Source organism: Barbus barbus (genome assembly GCF_936440315.1).
Source record: "Barbus barbus genome assembly, chromosome: 44".
Lineage (NCBI taxonomy): Eukaryota > Metazoa > Chordata > Actinopteri > Cypriniformes > Cyprinidae > Barbus > Barbus barbus.
Genome location: NC_136722.1, coordinates 14,334,499 through 14,359,967, shown reverse-complemented (window position 1 = coordinate 14,359,967; position 25,469 = coordinate 14,334,499).

The window sequence follows — 25,469 nt, the reverse complement described above, 5'->3', positions numbered from 1 at the left end:
AAATCCTATCGATTTCAAATCCAGAAATGAGCAACGGCTGTTTTGAGGCATCAGGGATAAGTGAACTGCTGTGTTGTTTGGTTACAGAGGGAATGGAATGAGGCGGTTGAGTCTGAGAGTTGCTCTTGACTCTATAGCTGCTCAGGCTGAGAGGTCTCACCTGTTTCCAGCCTGTAGACCATCTGTTTGGAGTTATTTTGAACAATACAGGCCCGTGAGAGCAGAAAGTGAGGGTTGTTGTGAAGCTGATGCTGGCAGCCGCAAACTGACTCGAGCAGCTCTTGACTGGAGTGATTGAAGGCTGCTGGTCTCATTTCTAACGCAGTTTAATGTACAACAGCTTTATTTATACATGTTTGGATCATAAATCTTGTGTTGGTTTTTGTTAGGCTCTTCTTACAACATTGTCAAAAGCTTTTATGCATTGTTGTGTGTATGATACTGTACTTCGTTCAGATCATTCACAAATCTTAATGATTTATTTGTAAATTATATTAGCATTGCATCACTTGCTCACCAATGGATCCTCTGCAGTGAATGGGTGCCGTCAGAATGAGAGTCCAATCAGCTCATGAAAACATCGCAATAATCCACAACGGCAGTTTAAGGTACAACAGCTTTTTTTTCATACATGTTTGGATCATATATCTTGTGTTGGTTTATGTTAGGCTCTTCTAACAACCATGTCAAAGGTCATAATACATTATGCATTATAGTGTGTATGATACTGTACTTTTTTTTTTTTTTTTAGATCATTCTAAATTATTCTAATTAATCTTAAAGGTGCAAAAATTATACACTGCAAATTTAACAAATAAATAGTTAATATTTTCATTTATAATAATACATAATAGTATTAAAAATGATCAGAACATATGTTAGCATAAATGAGAGAAAAAATCAGCCTCACTTAAGAATAACACTTAAGAATAATATACACTACACTTTTATGTTATTTATTTTTTTCAAGAAATTAATACTTTTATACATCAAGGATGCATAAAATTGACAAATAGTGACAACAAAAAGATTGTTTAAGAAAAAACTATTTTTTTAAATAAATGCTGTTCTTTCGAACATTCTATTCATCAAAGAATCCTGAACTGTTTTCTACATTTATAAAAATGTTTCTTGAGCTTCTTCTATGGCATCGCTGTGAAGAACCTTTTAAGCACCTTTATTTTTAAGAGTGTTGGTGAGCACAGGAGACTCCTTTCAGTCCTGTATTTGTTTATTTATTTATTTTTGGTAGATTTTTTCTGCATTTTGGACGTTTTACATTTAAAATAACACAGCAAGAACAACAAAAATAAAAATAAAGCAACTCTGCATACAGTTGCCTGCATTTTATTCATCTAATAGTACAATACAATGTAACGGCCAAAACTCTACTATGTGAAGGCCAAAGACTGGACTCCCCATCAAAACAAAACACATGGTCTGGAGGCGGAGGATTATAGATACACTCCTGCAGCGTGCCTGTAGAATGAACAGTTATAAGTGAGATTTTCCCTTCTTCAGGAAAAAACTGAGCAGTCCGAGAACTACTACTCCTCTACGTGATCAGCAAAACATCTCTGCCCTCAGGAAATCCCCACACCATTTAGTTTTACTAACATCAGGAAACTCTCAACGTCTTCACCTCACAGCATCGCCAGCACAGGACACCTGCAGGAATTTATGAGACCGGCTCTTTACCACAATACAAGCCTCTTGAGGGCACATTAACCACATTCCATTGAGGTTTTCATTTTGCTTTTTCACATTGTTTGAACAATACACACACAACTTTGGGAAGTTTGATATGATAGCTTCTTTGCGTTACAGGATAAAAAAATAAAAACTAATAATTGGGACTTTTTATCTCACGTTTGTTTACTTTATATCTAAAAATTCAGACTTTTTTCAGAATTGAGCCTTCGCAAAGACCCCTTTGTTTCTGTTGCTACGTCCGACAAGCCACAAATCAGTTAAAAAATACATCACGGAGCAAAGAGGAAACTGATGATGCCCCAACAGACAAGACAGAGCAGGTTACTTCTGATATGAAACTAGGTCTCCAGTTTCAAATTTTAGCATTTTTTATGAAATTCAAACAATAAATACCGTTTTGTGGCTCTTTAATGTGTTGTGGCATATCACTGTAGCGCCTCAGTTCAAGCGGCATGTGAACCTATCATCTCTTCCTCTTTATTAGTTATAGCACAAAATAAACATGAATGAACATCAGAAGGTATCTTATTTCAACAACGGAATGATGTCCATTCACACTTTTTTTCAAGTTCACGTTCACCGGCGTTAATCTACTCTCCTGTCTGGTTTATTTGTTGGACAAAATGGCAGATTCGGTGTTATGATTGGTCAGATCGCCTGTCAATCAAACTCTGGCGAAGGGTCAATTGCCACATATAAACAGAATTGCAAGGTATAAACAGAATCACAAACACAGATATAAACTCGCAATTGCAAGAAAAAAAGTCAGGATTGTGAGATAAAAGTTGCAATTACCGTTTTTAAAAATTGTATTATTCCAAAGCAGAAAAAAGCTTTCTTAGTTGGATTTTTTTTTGTAAATCATTTCATTTAGATGGTTATGCACTTGACTTGCATAACACCTTTTTTCCATTTGAACAGTTCATGTTGAAGTGTTCGCTCAAATAAATCACAGATTCAGATTCAGTTTCTGCTGTTCATGACTGTTTTTGACTTGTTATAGAATTAAACTTGTGTTCTAGTATTATTACTTGAGTATTTTTATATATTTATATATATATATATATATATATATATATTTGTGTCACATTAACTGAGAATGGTAAATGTGTTGTTGTTCTAAACAGGAATGACTTTGGAACGATTAACATCCATCAGGCATTTTTTAAATGAAAGATTTGTCAATATTCAGGTCTGAAAGAACAATACCCTTGCAATATTGTGAAAATCCTGCTGATTTTGCAGAGAAATCCATGCTCTTTGTGACATGAGAGCCATCTTGGTAACCTAGATAGCTTGATTAAAGTGTGTGAAACAGCTGATAGGTTTGTGTGCGTCTGCAGTTGTGTTGGTGACGTCTGTTATGACATTCAGACATCATTCAGATCCTGTCTCTGAGGTCCCCTTACTCCTGCTCTCCAGCAGAGCGATGCCCGTTCCACCCTTCACTGCTTCAAAAGATGCTTAATCATTTTAATATGAAAGCTGTTAAGTGCCTCCAACAGTCACTTTGATGAAATGGAGAACATTTAAAGAGGCTTCCACCCAGCCAGCTTTTCATTCATTATTTTCATCATCCTTTCAGGATTTTTCATCTTTTGCTTGTCCCAGATCCCCTACACTGGTTCTCATTTGCTATCTATTATCTCTCCTCCGACCTCTGTTTTTTTATGTTTTATCGGCCCCTGACTGTCTCTTCATCTCTTGTTCAGATGGAATCCAGTTTTGGGTCTTAAGCACTGCAGCGTGTCAGCCCTTACCTAAATCAGCTTGCAATCTCTCAGAGATGTGTGTGCACAGGAGATTCGTTCAAGCTGTCTATCTCTGCATCTGAGCAGTTTAATGGATTATTAAATAGTCAACACCTCATTTGGTTCTAACGGAGCTTGCTAAATACAATGATCATCACAAAAACCATGCCACAACTGCTTTGCCTAATTGTGTATTCTGTTATTAAAGCCAGCATTATGGATTTAATATGCTTAATGTCCTTCAGTAACACATATATTAAATATATGTATATTCTTTCTAATAGATCCAAATGAAAACAAATGAATATTTATTGCTTTAAACTTCTTATTTATTATTATTATTATTATATTTTTCAAAAGTCATTCATATCCAAGCAACTAAAACGAGCTAAACTATAAATGAACTAAAACCAAGCTTTCTTTCTTTATTTCTTTCTTTCTTCCTTCCTTTCTTCCTTCCTTCCTTCTATCCATCCATCCATCCCACCTGACAAATGGTATTAGATGATAATTTTTTCATTTAAATAACAAATAACTACATTTTTAACATTTGTTTTTAACTAATTGATTTTTTTATTCTTTAAATGTTGTTACTAAAATATGTTTTTAATTTAATAGTATTTAAAAATAATAATAATATTAAATATTTTTCAAATACAAATGTAACGTAATAAAAAAAAAAGTAATATTAATATGTAATTTAAAGAAATATTTTAATTTAGCTCAAAGGGAATCATTTATGATTTTATAAGGAATTTGAACAGACTCACTGTTACGGCGATTCACTGAACGAGCCGTATAACAAACTCTGCACTGGATATTAAAATCCAAAATATAGTGAAAACACTATTTAATAGCACAGTAACAAGATCAGCAGTTTAAGACATTAACTTGTGGGCACAAAACACAAGATACTTCTCTTTTCAATATAAATAAGATTTTATTTATATAAACCTAAGACATAAACTAATCTAAGGCAGGAACACAAGCATTCACACATTCACACGTTGCAGAAAGAGAGAAAGTAAGGAAAGGATGAGTTTAAGAGAATGGAAATGTGAAATCCCAAGTTTACAGCTGTTCAATTGCATAGACCTGAACAACCATCAATCACTTATTTAACACATCTGGACATCTTGACCACTTAGATACTGTCCTTGCTTGGGGTGCCGCTCTGTTCCTCCACCCAACTAATAAATCAATATGTTATCTGTTCAGTCAGAGGTCCGAACTTTACAGGCTCTTGAAAAGTATACTTTTGAATATGATTTCTATAACAAGACTATGATGCATTTGACAAAGAATTGATTGGAAGAAAAATTTAAAGCATGATTTTTCAAACTCATACATACCAAACACGCATATGAATCCTTCAGCTATTCAGTAATGATTAAAAAGACATACATAATATTTGATTAAAACATGATAGTCTAATATGTGGGTTACAAACATAACATGGGGTTCTGCATAGAAATGTCTTTTTAGGATGATTTTATGTGCATATGAATAAGAAAGTCTTTGTATAGTTCTATGGAGAACGAAGGCATGCTCTTTAGACAAAGGAGTTTTGGTTTGGTCTGTCTTCTATGTGGGGAGAAGTCAGTCTAAGGAAGCTCATGAATTCAATCGTGGAACATGTGATGGCCATCTCTTTGACCATCAGTCTTGATTATTTGCCCCAAATTTGATGGTCTCCTTCCTGAATTGGAATTATCAATAAGTGTTTTTTTGTCTCAAGGTTGTAAGATGTTTTGTGAAAGAGGCTTGCCTGGTTAGTTTGCTTGCTTCAGACTAGTTGGAGCTAGGAATCTGATTTACGGCGTCCTGTTTCCTTGGGCCTCTTGGTGGTATTCCAGTCTCTCATGTTTCAATGTTCTGATCGCATCTTAAATTTGTCTGATTCAGTCTCTGATATTCTATACAAATTATTTAAATAATAAAAATAATAATGCATGATTTCAAAGAATGTGTTGATGTTTCATTTTAAATAAAAATAATTTTTACTTTTTAATTTTATGAATGTATACATACACAGATTGTAAAATAGATCTGTAAAATTATCCTTTTGGTATTAATTCCACAGAAGTAGAGCTCATCACTTTGATGCACTGCCAGCTATAACTGACCCTTGAACCTGAGCTTGTAGGTTATTCACCTGCAGCATCTCAACTGGAGCAGTAAAAAACAGGCATAACGCATGTTGATATCACATTATGCAACCTGTCTGCAAGTTCACAAGAGCGGGTCAAAGATTAAGGGATATATGACCTCAATGTTGGGTGGCAGGGTTGCATAAAAGAGCATCTTAGCGAGTGAATTCGGCGTGATGTGGAGTTCTTATCGGAGACCTATTTTCTCCCTCCGTCTGCTGTCAGTAGAGTTTAGTCGTGATGTATCACCCATAGGTGTGTGATGCAGTGCTGCTGAGAGTAGAGCACACATATCAGAACATGATGCATCTGCTAGGCTACTTCTAAAGGTCACTTTCTTATTTAATTTATTTATTTATGACTAGATCATCAAATATTCTAGAACAGGTGATATATCTACAAGTGTATGTATCTGTGTGTGTGTGAGTAATTTTAAATATATTTAATTTATCATTTAAAATGTATTTAAATTACACAATACCCCTAACAACATGCTTAATAAGTGACACTTTGAAGTAATGTGTTTATACATCATACATACATGTTATATGCATTCACATACACACACACACGCACACACACACACACACTTGGATTGATTGATTGATTGATTGATTGATTGATTCATTCATTCATTCGTAAACAAGCAAATAAAACATTTGTGGACTGGTTGGATAGATACAAAATAAACATATTTTTATTAATTAACTAAATTAATTTTTATTTATGCAACCACCTCAAAACGGGTTTACTTGTTTGGTTATAACTCTTAAACAAACAAACAAACAATAAATAAATATTTAACATTCATTTTAAGTAAATTTTTTTTATTGTTTTATTATTGTTTTTAATTAGTTTTTTTAAATATTTTATTTATGTATCATTTAAACTAATTTATATAATTATACATAATAATATAATACCCCTATAATATGCGTTATAAGTGGTACTTTGAAGTAATGTCTGCACACTATCACATTACACCTATATTCCAGCTCATTTGAAGCAACATTCAGACATGAGACTCGACCCCCTGCTTCGAGGAACTTCTGCCGCTGTGATTCTGACATGATAATTAAAATCCTCCATTTTTCGCTCTCTCTGTTTTCCCAGACAGAAAATATCTTTAAAAAAACATCTAGCCCAAACTGAGGTGTCGGTTAATGTTTTTTATTTTTACAAACATAGAAACAGCAGCAAGTGATAACGAGTTGCTGTTTACTTATTTATCTCTCTCTGCGCTGTTACCTTGGTATCTCTCAGCCCTTCGGCAGTAGCAGGGCTTCGTCGTTTATTTATACCGCGCCTCATTATTTATTAAAAACTCAGTTAGTGGGGCAGGCTTGAGCGCCGGGGAGCCGACAGGCTGCCGCGTTTCATCCTCCTGTGCCAAGTGGGGCTCCCTCTTGCCCTATGCTTTGCGCCAACGCCAGGGAGGAGCAGAAACAAAGACGAGACCATCGGGGATTGCCACGGAGCTCCAGGCTTCAAAGAGCTCTCCCCAAAAGACATTACATGCACACAGAGCGCCTCGCCAGACCTGCTGCATCTCTGATTCACTGGAAGTATTTTGTTCTCCTTTCAGGATGACTCAAAGACCAAAGAAATATAAAAATAGATAAATTAAATAGTAAAATATTTGCAGGGTGATTGGATAAAAAAAAAAAAAAAAAAAATATATATATATATATATATATATATATATATATATATAATTTATTTTAGTTTTTATTCATATTTACAGTATGTGTTTTTATTTCTGCAAACAGCTGTTCTTAGTTCTTTGGCTATAAATTACTTATTTGTTTAAATAAATAAATAAATAACTTTTTAATATTTAGTCATAACATTAACATTTTTAACATTCAGTATTTTTTATAGAATTTTTTTTTTCATTTACCTGTAATTTTTATAAGAAAATAATATTTAAATTTTTATATAAATGATTTAAATAATTAAAACTGTTCTAGAACAGGTAATATATCTGTATATGTACGTATATTTTAAAATGATTGTGTATAATTATATAAATTACAGAATACCTCTAATAATACGCTTAATAAGTACCACTGTGAAGTAATGTGTTTATACATACATACTGTACATATACATAAATATTTATGTTATATCCTCTCTCTCTCTCTCTCTCTCTCTCTTTCTCACACACACACACACACACACACACACACACACACACACACACACACACACACACAAACACACACACACACACACACACACATTGCATCCTGAAAATGTGTAATTTTGAAGCAGTGACCTTTGCTTCTGTATGCCTGGAGTTTTAAAGTTGATCATGGAAGAGTGAACAGCAGATATTTCTCTATAATGTGAATTGCCTGAGAGTGAGAAACTAAATAAAAAATACTTACATTAAACTTTTACAATGAAGTTTAACATTATTTAACGCATTAGGTGTCACGAGCAATATTTTGCAGCATTTTATAATATTGTTTCATGTTAATTTCAAGTTTTGTGAGTTGGCTGTTCACAAATTAAACCATATTGCAATGGGTTCAATGGGATACATTTTTTTTCTCATTTCTAATTTTACAAAGAAGACTAGTTTCTCAAAATTACAATATACACTACAATTCAAAAGTTTGTGCACATTTTCCATTGTTTTCATGTTCTCTTGCTCACTAAGGCTTTATTTATTTGATCAAAATGAATTAAAAACAGTAATACTGTGAAATATTATTGCATTTTAAAATAACTGTTGTCTGTAATATATTTTCAGCCTCATTACTCCAGTTTTCAGTGTCATATATGATACTTTAGAAATTATTCTAATGACGATTTGTTCAAAAAACATTTATTACTATTATCAGTTTTGAAAACGGTTGTGCTGCTTAATACTTTTTCTGGTAACAGTGATACATTTTTATCAAGATTGTAATGATGAATAAGGTTCAAAAGAATAACACGTGTGGAATTGAAATCTTTTGTAACTTTATACGTGTCTTCACTCTCACTTTTGAGCAGTTTAATGAGTCCTTGCTGAATAAAAGTGGTGGTGTAAATATTACACAGCAAACGCCTGTTCTTAAGTTCTTGCGTAATTTTCCAGTTAAAATGTCTAAAAGTCCAATTCAGTGTTCAAATTAGAAGAAAAGCAACGCAGGAGGAAGTGAGAAGAATGCCAGGCTCATATGAGATTTGTTAGAAATATAATGACTGGATTTGATCCTGTAGATATATATATAAAATCCTGTTTAGATATATATATAAAAAAAGTGATGATCCAGTTAATTTCCTCTAAGCAGGAGCTAATTGGCAGCGAAAGGCTTATTTTGAGACAAGCACATGCGAATAATAAAAGAGGCAGGGATGCTTTGTGTCGGATGAGATGGCAGTAATTTCCATCGAGAGGCATAAAGCAGGTGCCTGTACCCTCATCTACAGCAAGACGTTCTGCCAGTGCTATGTGTTCTTTGATCATACGACGAGAGTGGCTTCATAGGAGGCAGACAGCGTTTAAGGTTGCGAGATCTCCTGTGAAAGACAGGGTTTTGCATACATTAACTTAAAGCCACATTGTAGAGATAGTGAGCGTGAATTTTAACAGTTTTTATAGCGTAGTTCATTTTATCATTCACACACCTGATATTTGAATGCAGCAGTTTAAGACTGTATGCTAAGGTCAGGTTTTATTTGCATATGATCTTCATATCTGATTTCCACTATACTGACCTATAGCTTTGTGGTCACTACTTATGTATTTGAAGTAAGAGTACGTACAGATATGATGACTAACAAAACTAAAGTACAAAACTAAAGCTTAGTTCTGCTGACACAAACAGTAGAATAAATCCTCACGTAACTATGAAATAATAGAGGGAATTAGTCATTTCACTGTATGTACTTTGGACTGAAGCTCTTGGCAGACGGCAGTAAACCTTCCCCACTTCTCGCAGTTTGGATTCTGTGACACACAGCCATGAGAATCTGCCAGGAATTTTTTTAGGATCTCTTATTCCAGACATAAAACAGCGGGGTAGTGCTTTGCAAAAGGTGGCAGGTCACACCTCTTTTGAAGCTTTGATATTTGACATTGATCATCCTCTTTCAGTGGCTTTTGTGGCCGCTGTTGTTACTCAAGAGCCAGGTGTTAGATGAGACTTATTTGATTGCTTTTATTTCTTATATTTTAAATAGCTTCAGACTGTTGCATTGAAGAAGTTTCTGATGGCCAGGGTTGCCAGGTTTTCTTCATTGAAACAGATTTGGAGAAATCTAGCACTGCTTCACTTGCTCACCAATGGATCCTCTGAATGGGTGCCGTCAGAATGAGAGTCAAAACAGCTGATAAAAACATCACAATAAACCACAACATGACTCCAGTCCATCAATTAACGTCTTGTGAAGTAAGACGTTTGTAAAGAAAAACAAATCCAATCGAAGACGCTTTAAACTGTCTCTTCTGACCCAAATACCAGTCCATAATCCATAATAACGCTTCCTCCAGTGAAAAAGTCCATCTCCTGTTGTCCTCTCACATCAGCATCCACCAACGTACTTGTTTGAAACTGTTTTGGATTGTTTTACTTGTAAATGATGTTTGATCTGTGTATATTTCTCTCCTGATTCAGACAACTTTTTCTCTGGAGAAAGCAATATTATGGATAGTGGACAAGTATTTTAGCCAGAAACAACTGTCCTGATGGATTTTTTTTTCACAGGACTAATTAATGGACTGGAGTTGTGTGTTTTTTTCTCGATTTTTGTAATGTTTAACTGTTTGAACTTATTTTGACGGCACCCATTTACTGCAGAGGATCCATTGGTGAGCAAGTGATGTAATGCTTTATGTATGCAGGTAAAGTTGAACATATGTATCCAACTTTAAATAAACAGGCTTTATAAGAGCTGGGTTTCAAAATATTTAATTCATGATGTTTATTTGTTGGAAGGTTTTGTGGTAACAGTCAGTTATGTAACTGTTTTGTTGTCTGGTACAGGAACCAATATCATGTTGTTGGAGTAGGGGTGAGAGACATGACCTCACCGAATTCATGAAAAACCTGAGAATTTCTCCCTTTTGCGACAATTACTTAGCCTACAGGCATGTTGCCTAGTTGCAAGCGGGAAAGAAACAAAAAATTCTTCCCGTCTTCAGTCACAGAGTTCTTTGAAGTTTCCACACAGCAACAGTAAAACCATGTGAGCGATCCTGAGGCAACCCCACCCTCACTTCCACCCTTCTTCAGCCTGTAAGGTCCAACTCACATTTTCCAGTGACTCTCCAAGCACACTCCTGTCGGGGAACTTTCCACATGTAAAAATCAGGATTTTGTAATACTTGAATTTATTCCAGTTTTTCTATTTTTATTTGGATGGATCACATCTCATGCACCATAAATAACTCAATGTGGTCATCCTTTCAGGAACTGCAATAGGCTTAAACGTCACTCTGAGATAATTACACTGCAGATAAGACATTTCTCACCATCTCCCGTGAATTCCTGGAGGATATAGACTCATCTACTGCTGTGATACACCAGCAGCACTGAATACATCTAATAATAACCTAGATCTAGTACTAATAACTAGATGGATTTAACAGAAAATTGGCAAGAAACCTATTTTTGTGCTTCAAGGGCACAACCTTCAAGAGTTTCTCACATCTTATCACCTGGACATCTTTTAGGAGGCTTTTGTAGAGGAAATGATGAGGGCTGGGATGTGTCAGAGGTTGAGGCCGTGGTAAGGCCTGGTTCTCATGGTAAGATGATCCCTGTTGGGTGTACTGAGGGACTTTTGGAGGAAGGTTGGGAAATCTCTGTGCATTTGTGGCATTTTTTATGTAGGATGTAATGTTGAAAAAAAGGGGGATAGTCTTGTGTACAGGAAAGTCTGTTGTATTGACTGTACGACCTCTGTCAGTGCCTTATCCTTTATGCATATTCAAAGGAATCTCTAATTAGAAACTGACTGATTTTATTCGTACATACACTTACATGTACATTTGTGTATGTTTAGATATATATTAAATAGTACAAGTATTAAGTATGGCCTTAATGACAGCATCTAAAACCTATGTAGCCTACTATTATTTATGCACATCTTACAGCTCAGTACTTTAGCTGTACTTTTACTTTACTTTATGTAGTTAATTTGTACTATTATATAGATACAGTATTTAGCTCCTAACACCACCCTACCCTAAACAGCTTTAGTCACAGAACATAAGGATGATACGCTTAAAGGGATAGTGCAACCAAAAGTGAAAACTCTGTCATCTGTCATCATTTACTCACACTCAAGTTGTTCCAAATCTGTATGAATTTATTTCTTCTGCTGAACACAAAACTGTTGGAAAATAGTTTCATAGTATTTTTTTCCCATACTATAGAAGTCAATGGGGACCAACAACTGTTTGCTCACCAACATTCTTCAAAATATCTTCTTTTACCTTACTCAGTAGAAAGAAAATTATGCAAATTTTAGAACAGCTTGGGTGTCATCATTTTTGGATGAACTATCCCTTTAAACAAAGTGCAACATTACTCAAACAATGAGTTAAGATGTAAATGCATGTACTACCTCAGCAGATAAAGCAAAATCCTGTATAATGAAGTTTGGCAGCTTAATGAATACATATATTTAACACACTCTTTTCTTAATAATACAGATGACAGCAGCATCCCAGCCTGTGTTCTTTTAGTCAGGGAGATGATTGTAATCATACTTCACAGGTAATTAGTGTGATAATTAGGGAGCTCCGACAGGTTCTGGTGACAGATGTGGCTGGCTTTTTGGTAACGGAGGTGTGTACCAGTGTCACTCATGTTGGGACGCTTTAAAGGACCCCTACCATTACTGTCAGTGCACCCTATTGAGAAGCACAGCAGAGCCACACCTACACGCTACCTGGATCACATGTGTGCCCTTTTGCTCAGTTGCCATACTTTGCGATCTTTGAAGACACAGAGGTGGAGTGAGCAGGGAAAGTTTGGAATCGGTGTACATCAGCATAATGCAGCTTGATGCTTTTATATAAATGCATTTGGCAGACATCTAAAAGGGTCTAAAAGTGCATTCAAGGTATTCATTTTTATCAGTATGAGTATTAAGATTAAAAGCCATGACATTAATGTTGCTAGAGCAGTGCATTACAAATGATTACAGGAAGTTGTAGCTTAATTGGACACATGTAAGTAGGAAAAAGACTTTGCAACCCATTTTACTTGAATTATGTGATGCATGTTTGATTTGATTTCCAGGAAATGTATGAACTTAAACTGAATGCAATTCAAATCTTGAATTCAATACAAGATATAAAATCATTCTGCTTCACATAGTCAAAGAAAAGTATAAATATGTGTAATTTTAAAATAATTTAAGAACATAAAAATGAATAAGAAAACTGGAAAAGGGGGGGGCAGTGCGACTTTTTATCTCACAATTTGTACTTCATTTGGAGAAAGAAAGTCAGAATTGTGAGAGGCAAACTGTTTTTAATTGCAAGGAAAAAAGTCAATTCCAAGTTTACATCTTGTAGTTTTGACTCTTTTTTTTTCTTTCAGAATTGTGATCTTGCATTTCCAAAATTTTTTTAAAATAAATAATGTCAGCCTCAACCTGTGTTCAAATATTTTAAACAAAAGAGCACAGGATTATATTCAGAGAAAATATTCAACATTACTACCAATAAATGGGAATAACATGCACAACAAGATGCTCAGTTACAGAACATTCCCACTAATCACAATATGCAAAATACGTAACGCTAATCACCAGTTTGAGAAGAAAGATGTTTTTTTCCTTCCTTCTGAAATGACTGACGGCTCCTGTCATGTTCTCTCCTGCCTGAAGAATGTGTCTGCTTCTTGCCATTTATTATATCTCTGAAATTCATTTCATTAATCTCTCTGGCAGCGTGTGTGTGGAGGGTTGAATCCCTGAGCTTGTCATCCTCCCTCCCCCTATACGGAGAAAAGGACTTTAGGGTTGAGGCTTAACACTGACCCCATGCCGGGAGTGTGTTGAGTATTAATTGAATGTGTAGCTTGTTTATCCCTATGGAACATCCCTTAGAGTAGTAAAGCACATGATTAATCCTTTAAAGCTTTCATATTAAAACAAAGATAGCAGTATAGTTGCCTTTTTTCCTGCTACTGTAAGTCTGCATGTTGAATAGTTCTCAACACGTACCCTGGGAGCATTTTTTTCTTGAAGTCTCCCAGCTCTCGTATAATCAAATGCAGTGCAACATTCCTTTGTTCGAAAGCGTCTAATTCTGATTGGAGGTTTGCCGCCGCATCTCTCCATTGGTTGTGCCGAGGCCAATCGCGCACTGCAGCCGACCTCGGTTGCTACATCTCTTTGCACAGATTTTGAAAAGACTCGTTTGTTACTCCTCATGCCATTGTTTCAGGAGCACTGCTCTTCTCTTTCTAGAGATGAAGCTGAAGCTTGTAAATAAGTTTGAATGACTGGGAAGGTTGGACATGGGTGGTCTTGTCATTTGCATAAGCGACACACACAGAGCCGTTTATTCTCGACCGCCGCTCTATCAACCGTCATATGCGCCTGTTGCGCCGCGAAATAGCCTCTGAGCGTGATTTCTTGAATTACTCCAAAGGAATTCTCCTTACACATCATCTTTGAGCATCTTATCAGGACCAGAGCAGTGGTAATTGAGGTGCGACCCAAATAAGAGAATTTAATATGCTCTTGAGTGAGTCTGGAGCTTTGCTGACCTACATATTAAGGGAACATTGGCAAAGCAGCCCCACAATCAATATGCAGACTCCAGCATTGGTCCCTCTCTCTCTCTTTCTGTCTCTCTCTCTTTTTCCCTTCGGCTAGTGGGAAGGCTGAGAAATAAGGCACATGTTCTGTATTTTCAGTAAACCGGCAAGCCAAACATACCACGAAAAATGGCCTTGACCATAAGAGGTTCTGGAAAATGAGATATTTGAGTGCACTTGTTTGCTTACATTTCCAGCGCAGGTGCAGTTGTGTATGTAATGAAATGCTGTGAGGAACAAACGAGAGCCTGTGAAACACTATTGTTTCATTTTTGGATAGATATATGACTTATGACAGACACTGTTCCCTATAAGATTCCAAAAAATATGGGGAAAAAGTTAAAGATTTCTTGAGTCAGTGAATGAATGTATATAAGATGAAAATGAATATTCAAGATCGGGGACAACAAATTTAAAAGATAGTCAACCACAAAAATAAACCATTTTAAAAACCAATATCAACTGATTAGTAATCTGACTACTTGAGGGGACTTTAGTACACATATTATTTTTATTGTACAACAGTAAATCAAAATATACATATTCATTTTTATTCGATTTATATTTTCTACTTATATATTTTAAAGAACACAAAATAATAAAATAAATGTTATTTTTTAAAGAATTGTTATTATTATTTTCATGTCATTTAAGCTCATTTTAAACAATTCTTATTACTGTAAAAATATAGTTTTATTCTCATTGCTGTGATATAAAAAGCAATGATTTTAAAGCATTTATAAACCATGGTAGCTTTTGTTGAATCTAAGGTGCAAAAAGGTTCTAAATGACCCAAAATTGGGTTCAAATGCAGGACAAAAAAGTAAAATAATAATTATAATAATGTCCACACACTGAATAAAAAAAAAGATTCTTTTTTTTTTTTTTTTTTTTTTTTTTTGTAATATGAAAATAACAATACATTAATGAGATTTAGCATTAAAAAATAAGCTAATACCAGAAACCTGTTTGGTAAAATGTGCTCATCCTTGGTAAATAGGATTTCTAAAGGTTTGTCTTTTGGTTTTTAGGAGGAAATGTGACCTGGATATTTCGTGACCGGTTTCATAAGATTCACCCAAATATAAGACAGCCTGTGTTGGTAAGATCTCTTTTAGGCTTTTCTCTGTCTCTCTATCTCTCTGACCTGGTAATCTGCCGAGTCAACTGATGAACTGATTTGTCCCTGCAAGTGAAGATCGGTGAAGCAAAAAGCGTCCTCACTCAGGGGGAGCTCTGGGAGTTGAACTGAATAACTCTTCTCAGCCACTCTCTGCTTTAAAGCAGCACTTAAGTTGTTCAGGGACAGACAGATAACTGCTGTTTATGTGCTTGTTAGTTCATGTGAGGTAATTAGTAACACTCCAGCACCACCCTTATCACAGGTCCACTATAGTGACCAATGTAGGTAACAGTCAGTGGTTTGAATCTGATTGAATGGCTCTTTAATGCTGTCGCTGAGGTTTAAACATTGAGCCTTGATGATAAAGATGTAATTTTTTATTGGTGTCACATCAAATCATAGCATCTGAAACAGATGCAGATTTCAAAAAGCAAAGCTCACTGATATCATAATCAGGAATAGCATCAAGAAACCAAAAAACTGTCAGAAAATGGTTATTGGTAAAAGCAAAACTATAATTTGAATCAAGATTCTAGCAGCGGTAGTAAAAGTCATGATTGGCTTTTTTCTATTCTATTCTATTCTATTCTATTCTATTCTATTCTATTCTATTCTATTCTATTCTATTCTCTATCTATCCAGTGGCCAACCAAGATGCACAGAATAGATGCCACTTAACCACCAGGAAACATTCATAGCCTGGATCTAATTGATCATGACAGACTCACTTCCTCTTGCTGGCAGATCCAGTTCCTCTTCAAAAGAGCCTCTGAACTGGATTGATTTAGAGCTTCCTCCTCCCTGTTAATAACAATAAAAAAGCAGACAGACTCCAGCAAGGCCTTATCACTTACTCCATTACACGTCCTGTGAGCTGAGTGTCCTGTGGAGCCTCTGAAGTTTGGGATGGGTACTGGGTAATCAACCGGTCGTTGGGTCAGTAGGAGCTGGATAGAGAGCACTATCAACAGCTTTACAAGAGTCATTGAATGCTGTGGTTTGAGGAAGAAGCTGAAAATCTCAATATATAATCTCTCTCTCTCTCTCTCTCTCTCTCTCTCTCTATATATATATATATATACACTATATTGCCTAAAGTATTGGGTCACCCCCTTCTAATGAACAGGTTTGACTACTAGTAATTTCCATGAGTACAAATCTTAATGTTTAAGCATATAATGATATTCAAGGGAATTGCGTGCTTCTAATTTTATTGCAACATTTTAGACAGGGCCCTTTTCTATTCTTACATGACAGTGCCTCTGTGTATAAGGCAAGGTTCAAAAATAAATGATTGATTCAGTCAGTGTGGAAGAACTTGACTGGTCTGCATAAAGCAAAGTCCTAATCCCAGTTGAACACATCTGGTGTGACTTTAAATGCAGACCTTGAGCCGAAAACTAATCACCAAACACCAATCATTTGTACATACACTATATGGACAAAAGTATTGGGACGGCCCCTTCTTTAGAACAGAAGAAGGCACTTCCAAACTGTGGCAACAAAGATGGAAGTATAATTCAAGTATTTAAAAACTGTATTTCCATCTCTGTTGCAACAGTTTTGAAAGTGTCTAAAATGACTGTACCCATATACAAGTCATTGGTGTTTGGTGATGTATATTTCTGAAATGATTTCTGAAGAATCATTGGACACTGAATACTGGAGTAATTTATAATAATAATTTTAAACTGCAATAATATTTCACAATTTTGCTGCTTTTACTGTATTTTTAATCAAATAAAGCAGTCTTGGTTAGCAAATAAATGGCTGAATGGATGAATGAATGAATGAATAAATATACCAGTTCAATTCCAATTCTTCTGCTAGTACAGTAAGGAAAAGTTGTAACACATGACTCAGTTTTCTCACTCTGTTCTCGCCACAAGCACTATATATTAAGTATTCAAACATTTACCTAATAATTATGTAAATATTTAGCGAATGTAATGACATTTTTAAATTGCTTTCAATAATCCTCCAGGGATGCCACACAAGTAGTGCTGTTGGGGACACACCACAACTGTCTTAATGGAGCTGTTGAACACCAACAGACTGCATTTTGGCAGCATTTGGCAGCTCTGTGATCCCGTAAACCTGCAACAAACACTCTCTTTAATCTATCTTCCCAGTCACGTTTCGGGTTAGCATTTTAGAGCAACATAAGAGAATGGATGCTTTTGTTCTCGAGTCCCTTTTAACACCTGATAAGATCTGTGGTTTGAAAGCATTTGATGGAGTGCTTGAACCTCTTCTAAGTGCGCACTAGGAACGATGGCGATTCCACTCATTTGCACAACACTTACTTCATTGTCCTTGTTCACTAAGGTTCGTTATGTAGCCTTTTCTAAGACTGTTAAGCAGTTTTTTCTCTTAGATTGTTTGCTGTGAATCATCAACTCTTTTGATAGCGTTCAAGGAAAAGATGTCACCCTGGATGTTCACGTTACTGATAGTGTTTGCATTGTCTTTTCTGTTCAGATGAAGACAACACAGACAGTTAAATAAATTTGCTTTTGTGTCTAAACGAACTGTGTTGCACAATGTGAGAGTTTGTTTACTCTGGAGCCATGCAGGAAATAATTATTAGTGTTTTTCTGAATGTGAGGAAATGACCGAAACGCTTACCTGCCGGTTAGGATCAAAGACAGGAAGTGCAGAATAGTGGCATAAAGGGCTGGAAGACCAAAAGGAAAAATATTGAGTGACAGGAATAGGTTTATATGTTTAGGTATAGAGAAAGACAGAAGATAAAGAACATGAAGAAGAGCTCTCTGAATGACATGTGAAGCAACCAACCACAGTTCATTTTTTCATGAGTTTATATGGGATAGAATGACAAGAAAGAATAAATCATTTAAAGCTAACTAACTAAGAATTATCTCTGGTTTGTGTGCTTTAATGGGCTCTTCCTGCAAACCCGCTTTGTTGCGGCTCTTTGTTTAAGATGCTTAATTTCTCTGGCTAATCTGGAAACCCATAACCAAAGCTCAAGCTATTGCTTTGCTAGTAAGATAGAGACTTAAGTAGTCCAATTCCCTATGACATCTTGCAACCCCCCTGAGAGAGAAGCCATTTAGATATTGGCTGCAAACTTAACGACTGCAATGACTGTTTCTCATATGTTACAATCCAGGTTTATTCTGGATTAAATGCAGTTTAAATCCAAAAGGATTTAGACAGTATAGGTATCTCTCTCTTTTTTTAACTCTGAAGAAAAATGTTGGAAGTCTTCTTTGTGTTGTGCTGGTGAGGGACGATGGGGGCTGGGCAGAAGTGAAGGAGAGAGCTGTTTTTATCAGAGGAGGCAGACAGCCACACTTAATCAGAGAAGATTTAGCTCAGTGGAGTTTGCTAGTGATTTCCAAAATCTGTTTCAAAGGGATGCAACAGATCAGCAGTATGTATCCGACAGCTGCATCGCTGGCATGAACATCGGAATTTGTAATGGACAAAAGGAATTTTAGGGGGCAATTTATATCCAGTCACATGGTGTTGCGTTGCCCTGAAAGTAAAATATTGAAAATAATCTGTGCACTCTTTAGTGTAAAAAAAAAATGTAAATGCAATATAAATATATACAGTTAATATTTTGTTTAGTTACTGTTTTATTAATAATTAATGCAGTTAATTTATGTTATTATTCTAAATTATATTATTGTTAATATTATATTTTAATTATTCAAAATATTTTCTATTTTAATAGTATAAGGTAATATTATAACGGTACAATAGTATAATGTATTAAGAAATAATATATTCATATAATTAATAATTGTACTATTTATGCTACACTATGTGTGTGTGTATTATATATATGTATACTATGTGTGTATGTATATATATATAGATAAATAATTATATTGATGTTTATTATTTAATACATTGTTAATTAAATATGAAATGAATTATTAATAATTGTATTATTTATGGAAAAAACATGAAGATAGTATTTGAATCAAAGTTTAAATTGCTTTGATGGTAGAAAAATTTCAAAATTAATGTACAGGTCTGTGCTATGATTATTTATATGGCTAATATTTAAAATTATTATAAAACTATAAAACTTTTATTATCAAATTATTATAAAACTATAATTAAAAAATAAAACAGAATTATTCATTCAAATTTAATTACTTAAAACATATTTTTACATAATTTATTATAATTAGCCACATTAAATTAAGTAACATATAGTAACATTTTCTTCCAATTGTAAGAATTCTGTGTTGACTTTTCTCTCTGCAGCAATCATGTATGGATAATTGGATACTGTGCCAAGTGACACATGCGAGCTCGCTTTAGCTCCAGGATCAGTGCATTACAGAGAGATTGAAAACAAATCACCATCGCTCAGATCTAAAGACCCCACAGTGTAAGAGACCAAAGGCAAATCTGTGTGTCATGTTCTCAACTTTCTGTAGCAAGTCTTCCCATCTGCCCCGCTGCCTAATGTCCAAATGAACACCACACACTCAGACTCAAAGCTACTGATCAAAGCTGAGGGAAAAGATCAAAAAGGGACACATACCTTATCTGACAGGAGTACATAACAGGAGTCTTAAACAGCTCCGTGCTCCTCAACACCGATCTGAAGTCTGGGCTGAGGTTTTCTGGGCCTCAAATGGCCCCTTTCTGACCTGATTACAGCCCCTTTCCTGGCTCTTTGAACCTTTGAAAAACTGCTCTAAAATATGGCATCTATTTCAGGCGTGCAGTGGGGACAGACGTTTCACCTATGGCCATAGATGATGAAAAAGGAGCTCCTTTTTGCATTTTTAACACAGAGATAGTCTATGTGCTGCTTAGAAATCCTCCTACGTGATTCTATTTTTTGTTTGCATGTCAAAGGGAAGAAGACTAATGTGTTTTCTTTAATGGGCTTTATTTGGAATTTAGAGGACACATCAGATAATGGAATAATTATTCCATGGACTGGAATAATTAATATCATCTTGTTAGATTTGTCGCTCTGTAAACAGTGTTTTAGTTTTTAGTCAATAATCATTTTTTTTATTGAATAATCACTGGCATTGTAAATGAAGTGTTAATCGATATCAAAGGGATAATTGAAAACTGAATGAAAACTCATTATTTTGTCATTATTCATTTTAATTTTTCAAAATAAGAGTAGTCAACTGTCCAGTGTATTAGCTGTTAGCTTTAGGGTTTTTATTGTTCAAACAGCTAAAACTAGCTTTAGGGGAAGTCGTGGCCTAATGGTTAGAGAGTCGGACTCGTAATCGAAAGGTTGCGAGTTCGAGCCCCCGGCCGGCAGGAATTGTAGGTGGGGGGAGGGAATGTCCAGCGCTCTCTCCACCCTCAATACCACGACTGAGGTGCCCTTGAGCAAGGCACCGAACCCCCAATTGCTCCCCGGGCGCTGCAGCATGGCTGCCCACTGCTCCGGGTGTGTGTTCACGGTGTGTGTGTGTGTGTGTGTGTGTGTGTGTGTGGATTTGTTCACTACTCACTGCTGTGTGTGTGCACTTGGATGGGTTAAACGCAGAGCACCAATTTCGAGTATGGGTCACCATACTTGACAATACGTCACGACGACAAAAAAAAAAACTAACAGCTAAAACCCGCTAATTATGTACTGTTGGTTTCAAGCGTCTTCCGCCATGAGAAGTGCATTTTTAAGATGCCATGTGAAGTTTAAAATTTTTTTTTTAATTAAAAGTGAAATAAAAAATGAAATAAAACATTTTCACTAAGTGTGAATTATATGCTATTTATACTTAGAAAATTAGGGCAGATACTGTTTGCACCAATCCATGCGAAAACAAGACATTTTCAATTATAGGTCTATTAAATACCCTTTTTACCCTTTTAAATGTACTCCCACTATTAAATACCCTGTATGAAATTTATTTCAACTTTTTAAATATTTTCTTTATTTTCTATTTAAAATAAACATGTCTCCTGTCACGGTTTGGTTCCTGTTTGCCCATATTTGGTTTTGTTCCGGGTTTTCTCATTAGTTCATTATTAGTCTATCATCGTTAAGTATTCTCACCTGTGTTCATCTCGTTGGCTCATTAGTCTCTGTCTTTATAAGCCGTTAGTTTCTTGAGTTTCATCGTCCAGTCTTAAAGTGACTTATGTTCTGCTGTTGTAGAGCTTCCTTTTTGTTATTAAAAATATCTCTTTGGAATATGTCCTTCGTCCTGTGTTCCCTGGAGCAACATACCGTTACATCTCCAAGCTAATATGCGAGAAGAATGGGATCGGCAAAAGGCAGATTCAAACTTGGGTTGGTTGTGTCAAAAGTTAAATCCACTTTTCTTATTCTCCACACAACTGTCCCAGTTAACAGGCTTGTTTTTTTTTTTGTCTGCGTCAACCACAAAGCAAGGTGGGCAGATTAAAATGTAAATGGCCCCAGTATACTTCAAGTAAAATCAAAGAATGATCTGCTGTGATGTTATTTTGAACCAAATCAAGCCAAAACGAAGTTAGTTTGGAGTTTCCCAAAGTTAAATTTCTGAAAATGTTCACTCCAACTGATGAAAAAAAACCCTTCTTTGATGTGGAAATCTTTTTCGGTTCACATCTTCTGTTGAGTCCATTGAGGTCAGATGCGAGTGAAAACGTGAACACAGTGGAGAGCTGCTTTATAGCACAAATTGAAGTTTGCCATTTCAATTGAAAGCGAAGCTGACACCGATTTTTCATGTTTAGTATTATAAAGCTGCTGCTTTAATCTCTAGTCTAAATCTCTAGTCTAAAATCCCACTCCTCATAGTATGTTCCCATTGGATATGATTTGTCCCGTATTGCAGCATTTGCTTCTTTTCGAGTGGACATGCAAATTGCTCATCCACATTCCCATGATGCATTGTGCTGGCAAACTTCACTCTGGCGCTCAACTGTCCTTACATGACTGTTTACATATATTTCTCTTGGCTCACTGTTGAAGGAAAGTATTACTAATATTTATCTTGAGATCAAGGTATGTGAGACATATGGAGCGAAGTGAGCAAATTCCCCTTGAGGTAATAAACACCACTATTGGTTTGTGGTCGAAGCAAAATCAAGCAAAGTTTCTCCGGCACATGTAACCAGACCAGCTGCTGGAGAAATCATCAGGCTTGATGGCATCTGTATTGGTGTAAACGCAGCAGTGAAGGCATCCGATGCTTTGCATTAGGAAAGCTTTGGAGTGCTTGAGCGCTCTATGGATTCCTTATCCTCATCAATGTTGTGCAAAGAAAGGGAGTCTAATCCTATCAGGCCCTCAAATCCTCCACTGGGGCCTCTTCTCCCAGGAACACTGGGCCCTGCTTTGCCGTATCCTCCGCCCAAGTACGCACCTGGCAGCTGGCCAGTTCTGGTCTGGTTCCAGGTGAGGACGGCGGTTCACGGGAAACAAAGGCCACATTTGTCTTTGATGCTTAAACTACTTGTGACATCAACACGATCCATAATAATAAAGCTTTCCTTTGGGAGCCATTCGCAACAGATAAGAAATAAAACTAACATGACCGTGAACCAGACTGTAAATGTCAACAATACCATATGTTGCACGGTGAGGAAGTTGTGCATGTTAAAGCAACTTCAGAAGCCCATTTCCGTGGAATAAAAAAGGTAATTGCGACATTTTGTCTCCCAATTCTGACTTTATTTCTCAGTATCGAGGGATGTAAACTCAGAATTCAGAGAAAAAAAGTCGGTATTGCAAGATAAAAACACAATTGTGAAGTATAAACTCAGAATGCTGACTTTTTTCTCACAATTGTGACTTTTTATCTCACAATCCTGACTTTTTTCTCGCAATTGCAAATTTTTATCTCACAATTCAGACTTTTCTTCTCAGAATTGCAAGTTTATCTCACAATTGCAAGTTTATATCTCGCAGTGATTAACATCTCACAATTGTGGCGTTTTTCTCAGAACTGTGAGTTTATCTCTCCCAATTCTGAGTTCATATCTTGAAAATCCAAATTGTGAGGGGAAAAAGTTGGAATTGTGAGATATAAACTAAGATTTGTGAGGAAATATTTCAGAATTGGGACATAAAAAGTTGCAATTACCTACCTTTTGTATTACCTTATTTAACCTTTTTATTACCTTTTTTATATTTTTATACCGTGTCGGAAATAGGCTTGCAAACGATTGTCCTTGTTTAAACTCTTGCTGTTCAACTCACAAAACACTAATGATAAAATAACACTGAAGCCAAATAAATGTGGTGAAATAAAATGGAATGCAGCCCTTTTCCAAAGCGAAAACCGATGGGGCTGAATGGACCAGAGTGTTCATTGTGTGTTTTCGAGCTGGATCCTATCACGTACTAACACTGTCCTTAAATTACAGGCTGTGTGTGTTATTTTAAGTAATACTCTGTACTGTCTCAGTCAGACTGACTCTAAATAAGCAGAACTTGGACGGACAGTTTGGATCACAAATCATGTTCTAGGAATATTCATGGTGGCAATGAGTGAGTTATGTGGTTGTGTGCCGAGACTAATGATACAGCCTGCTTTATTTCTGGAATACTGAGTGTGGAGGAGTGTGAGTATGTGTGTGCAGTGCATTCTTGCCCTATACCGATGAATCCTCTGCCATCTTAATATTTAACTTGAGCAATTTCAGATGTCTACTGTATTGTCTGTGAAGAATCCCCTTTGGCTGCTGGTTAGGGGATAATGTTTCTATTGAACACACAGGTGAGATCAAGGATTCCTCAGGTTGAAATGGAAAACCTGGGTCAAGTACGACATGTTGGTGGAAAGTGAAGTTAATTTTAGCCAGCATATTTCATTCTGATTGTGACCCTGGACCGCAAAACCAGTCTTAAAGCATTAGTTCACTTTTAAAAAAAACTTTTGCTGATAATTTACTCACCCCCATGTCATCCAAGATGTCCATGTCTTTCTTTCTTCAGTCGAAAAGAAATTAAGGTTTTTGATGAAAACATTTCTCCATATAATGGACTTCATTGGGACCCAAACGGTTCAAGGTCCAAATGACAGTTTCACAGTTTCAGTGCAGCTTCAAAGGGCTTTAAACGATACCAGACGATGAATAAGGGTGTTATCTAGCGAAACGATTGGTCATTTCAACAATAAATAAAAAAGTTTAAGTTTTATAAGCACAAATGCTCGCCTTGCTCTGTTCTGTGATGCTTGTTCGTGACGTCACGTAATACGCAATGACGTGGAAAAGGTCACGGTTGAGGTAGGCGGAAGTACCGAGTCAGTAGGCTTATTCATTCGTCTGGTATCGTTTAAAGCACTTTGAAGCTGCACTGAAACTGTCATTTGGACCTTGAACTGTTTGGGTCCCAATGAAGTCCATTTTATGGAGAAATGTTTTCATCAAAAACCTTAATTTCTTTTCGACTGAAGAAAGAAAGACATGGACATCTTGGATGACATGGGGGTGAGTAAATTATCAGCAAAAGTTTTTTTAAAAGTGAACTAATCCTTTAAGTCGCTGGGGCATATTTGTAGCAAAAGCCAAAAATACATTGTATGGATCAAAATTATAAATTGTTCTTTTATGCCAAAAATCATTAGGATATTAAATAAAGATGTTCCATGAAGATATTTTGTAAATTTCTTACCATTTATTAGAATGATTTCTGAAGGATCATGTGACACTGAAGACTGGAGTAATGATGCTGAAAATTCAGCACTGCGTCACAGAAATAAATGACATTTTAAAGTATATTAAAATAGGAAACCAATATTAGAAATTGCAATAAGATTTCACTATATTACTGTTTTTTTCTGTATTTTTGATTGAATAAATACAGCCTTGATGAGCAGAAGAGACTCTCTTAAAAAACATAAAAAATCTTACTGATCCCAAACTTTTAAGCGGTAATACACCCCCCCCCACACACACACACACACAAACACACACACACACAAATTATTAAATACATATGTTTATATAATACATAAATTGTATTATATAAACATTTCTCTTTTTTATTATCTTCAAAAAC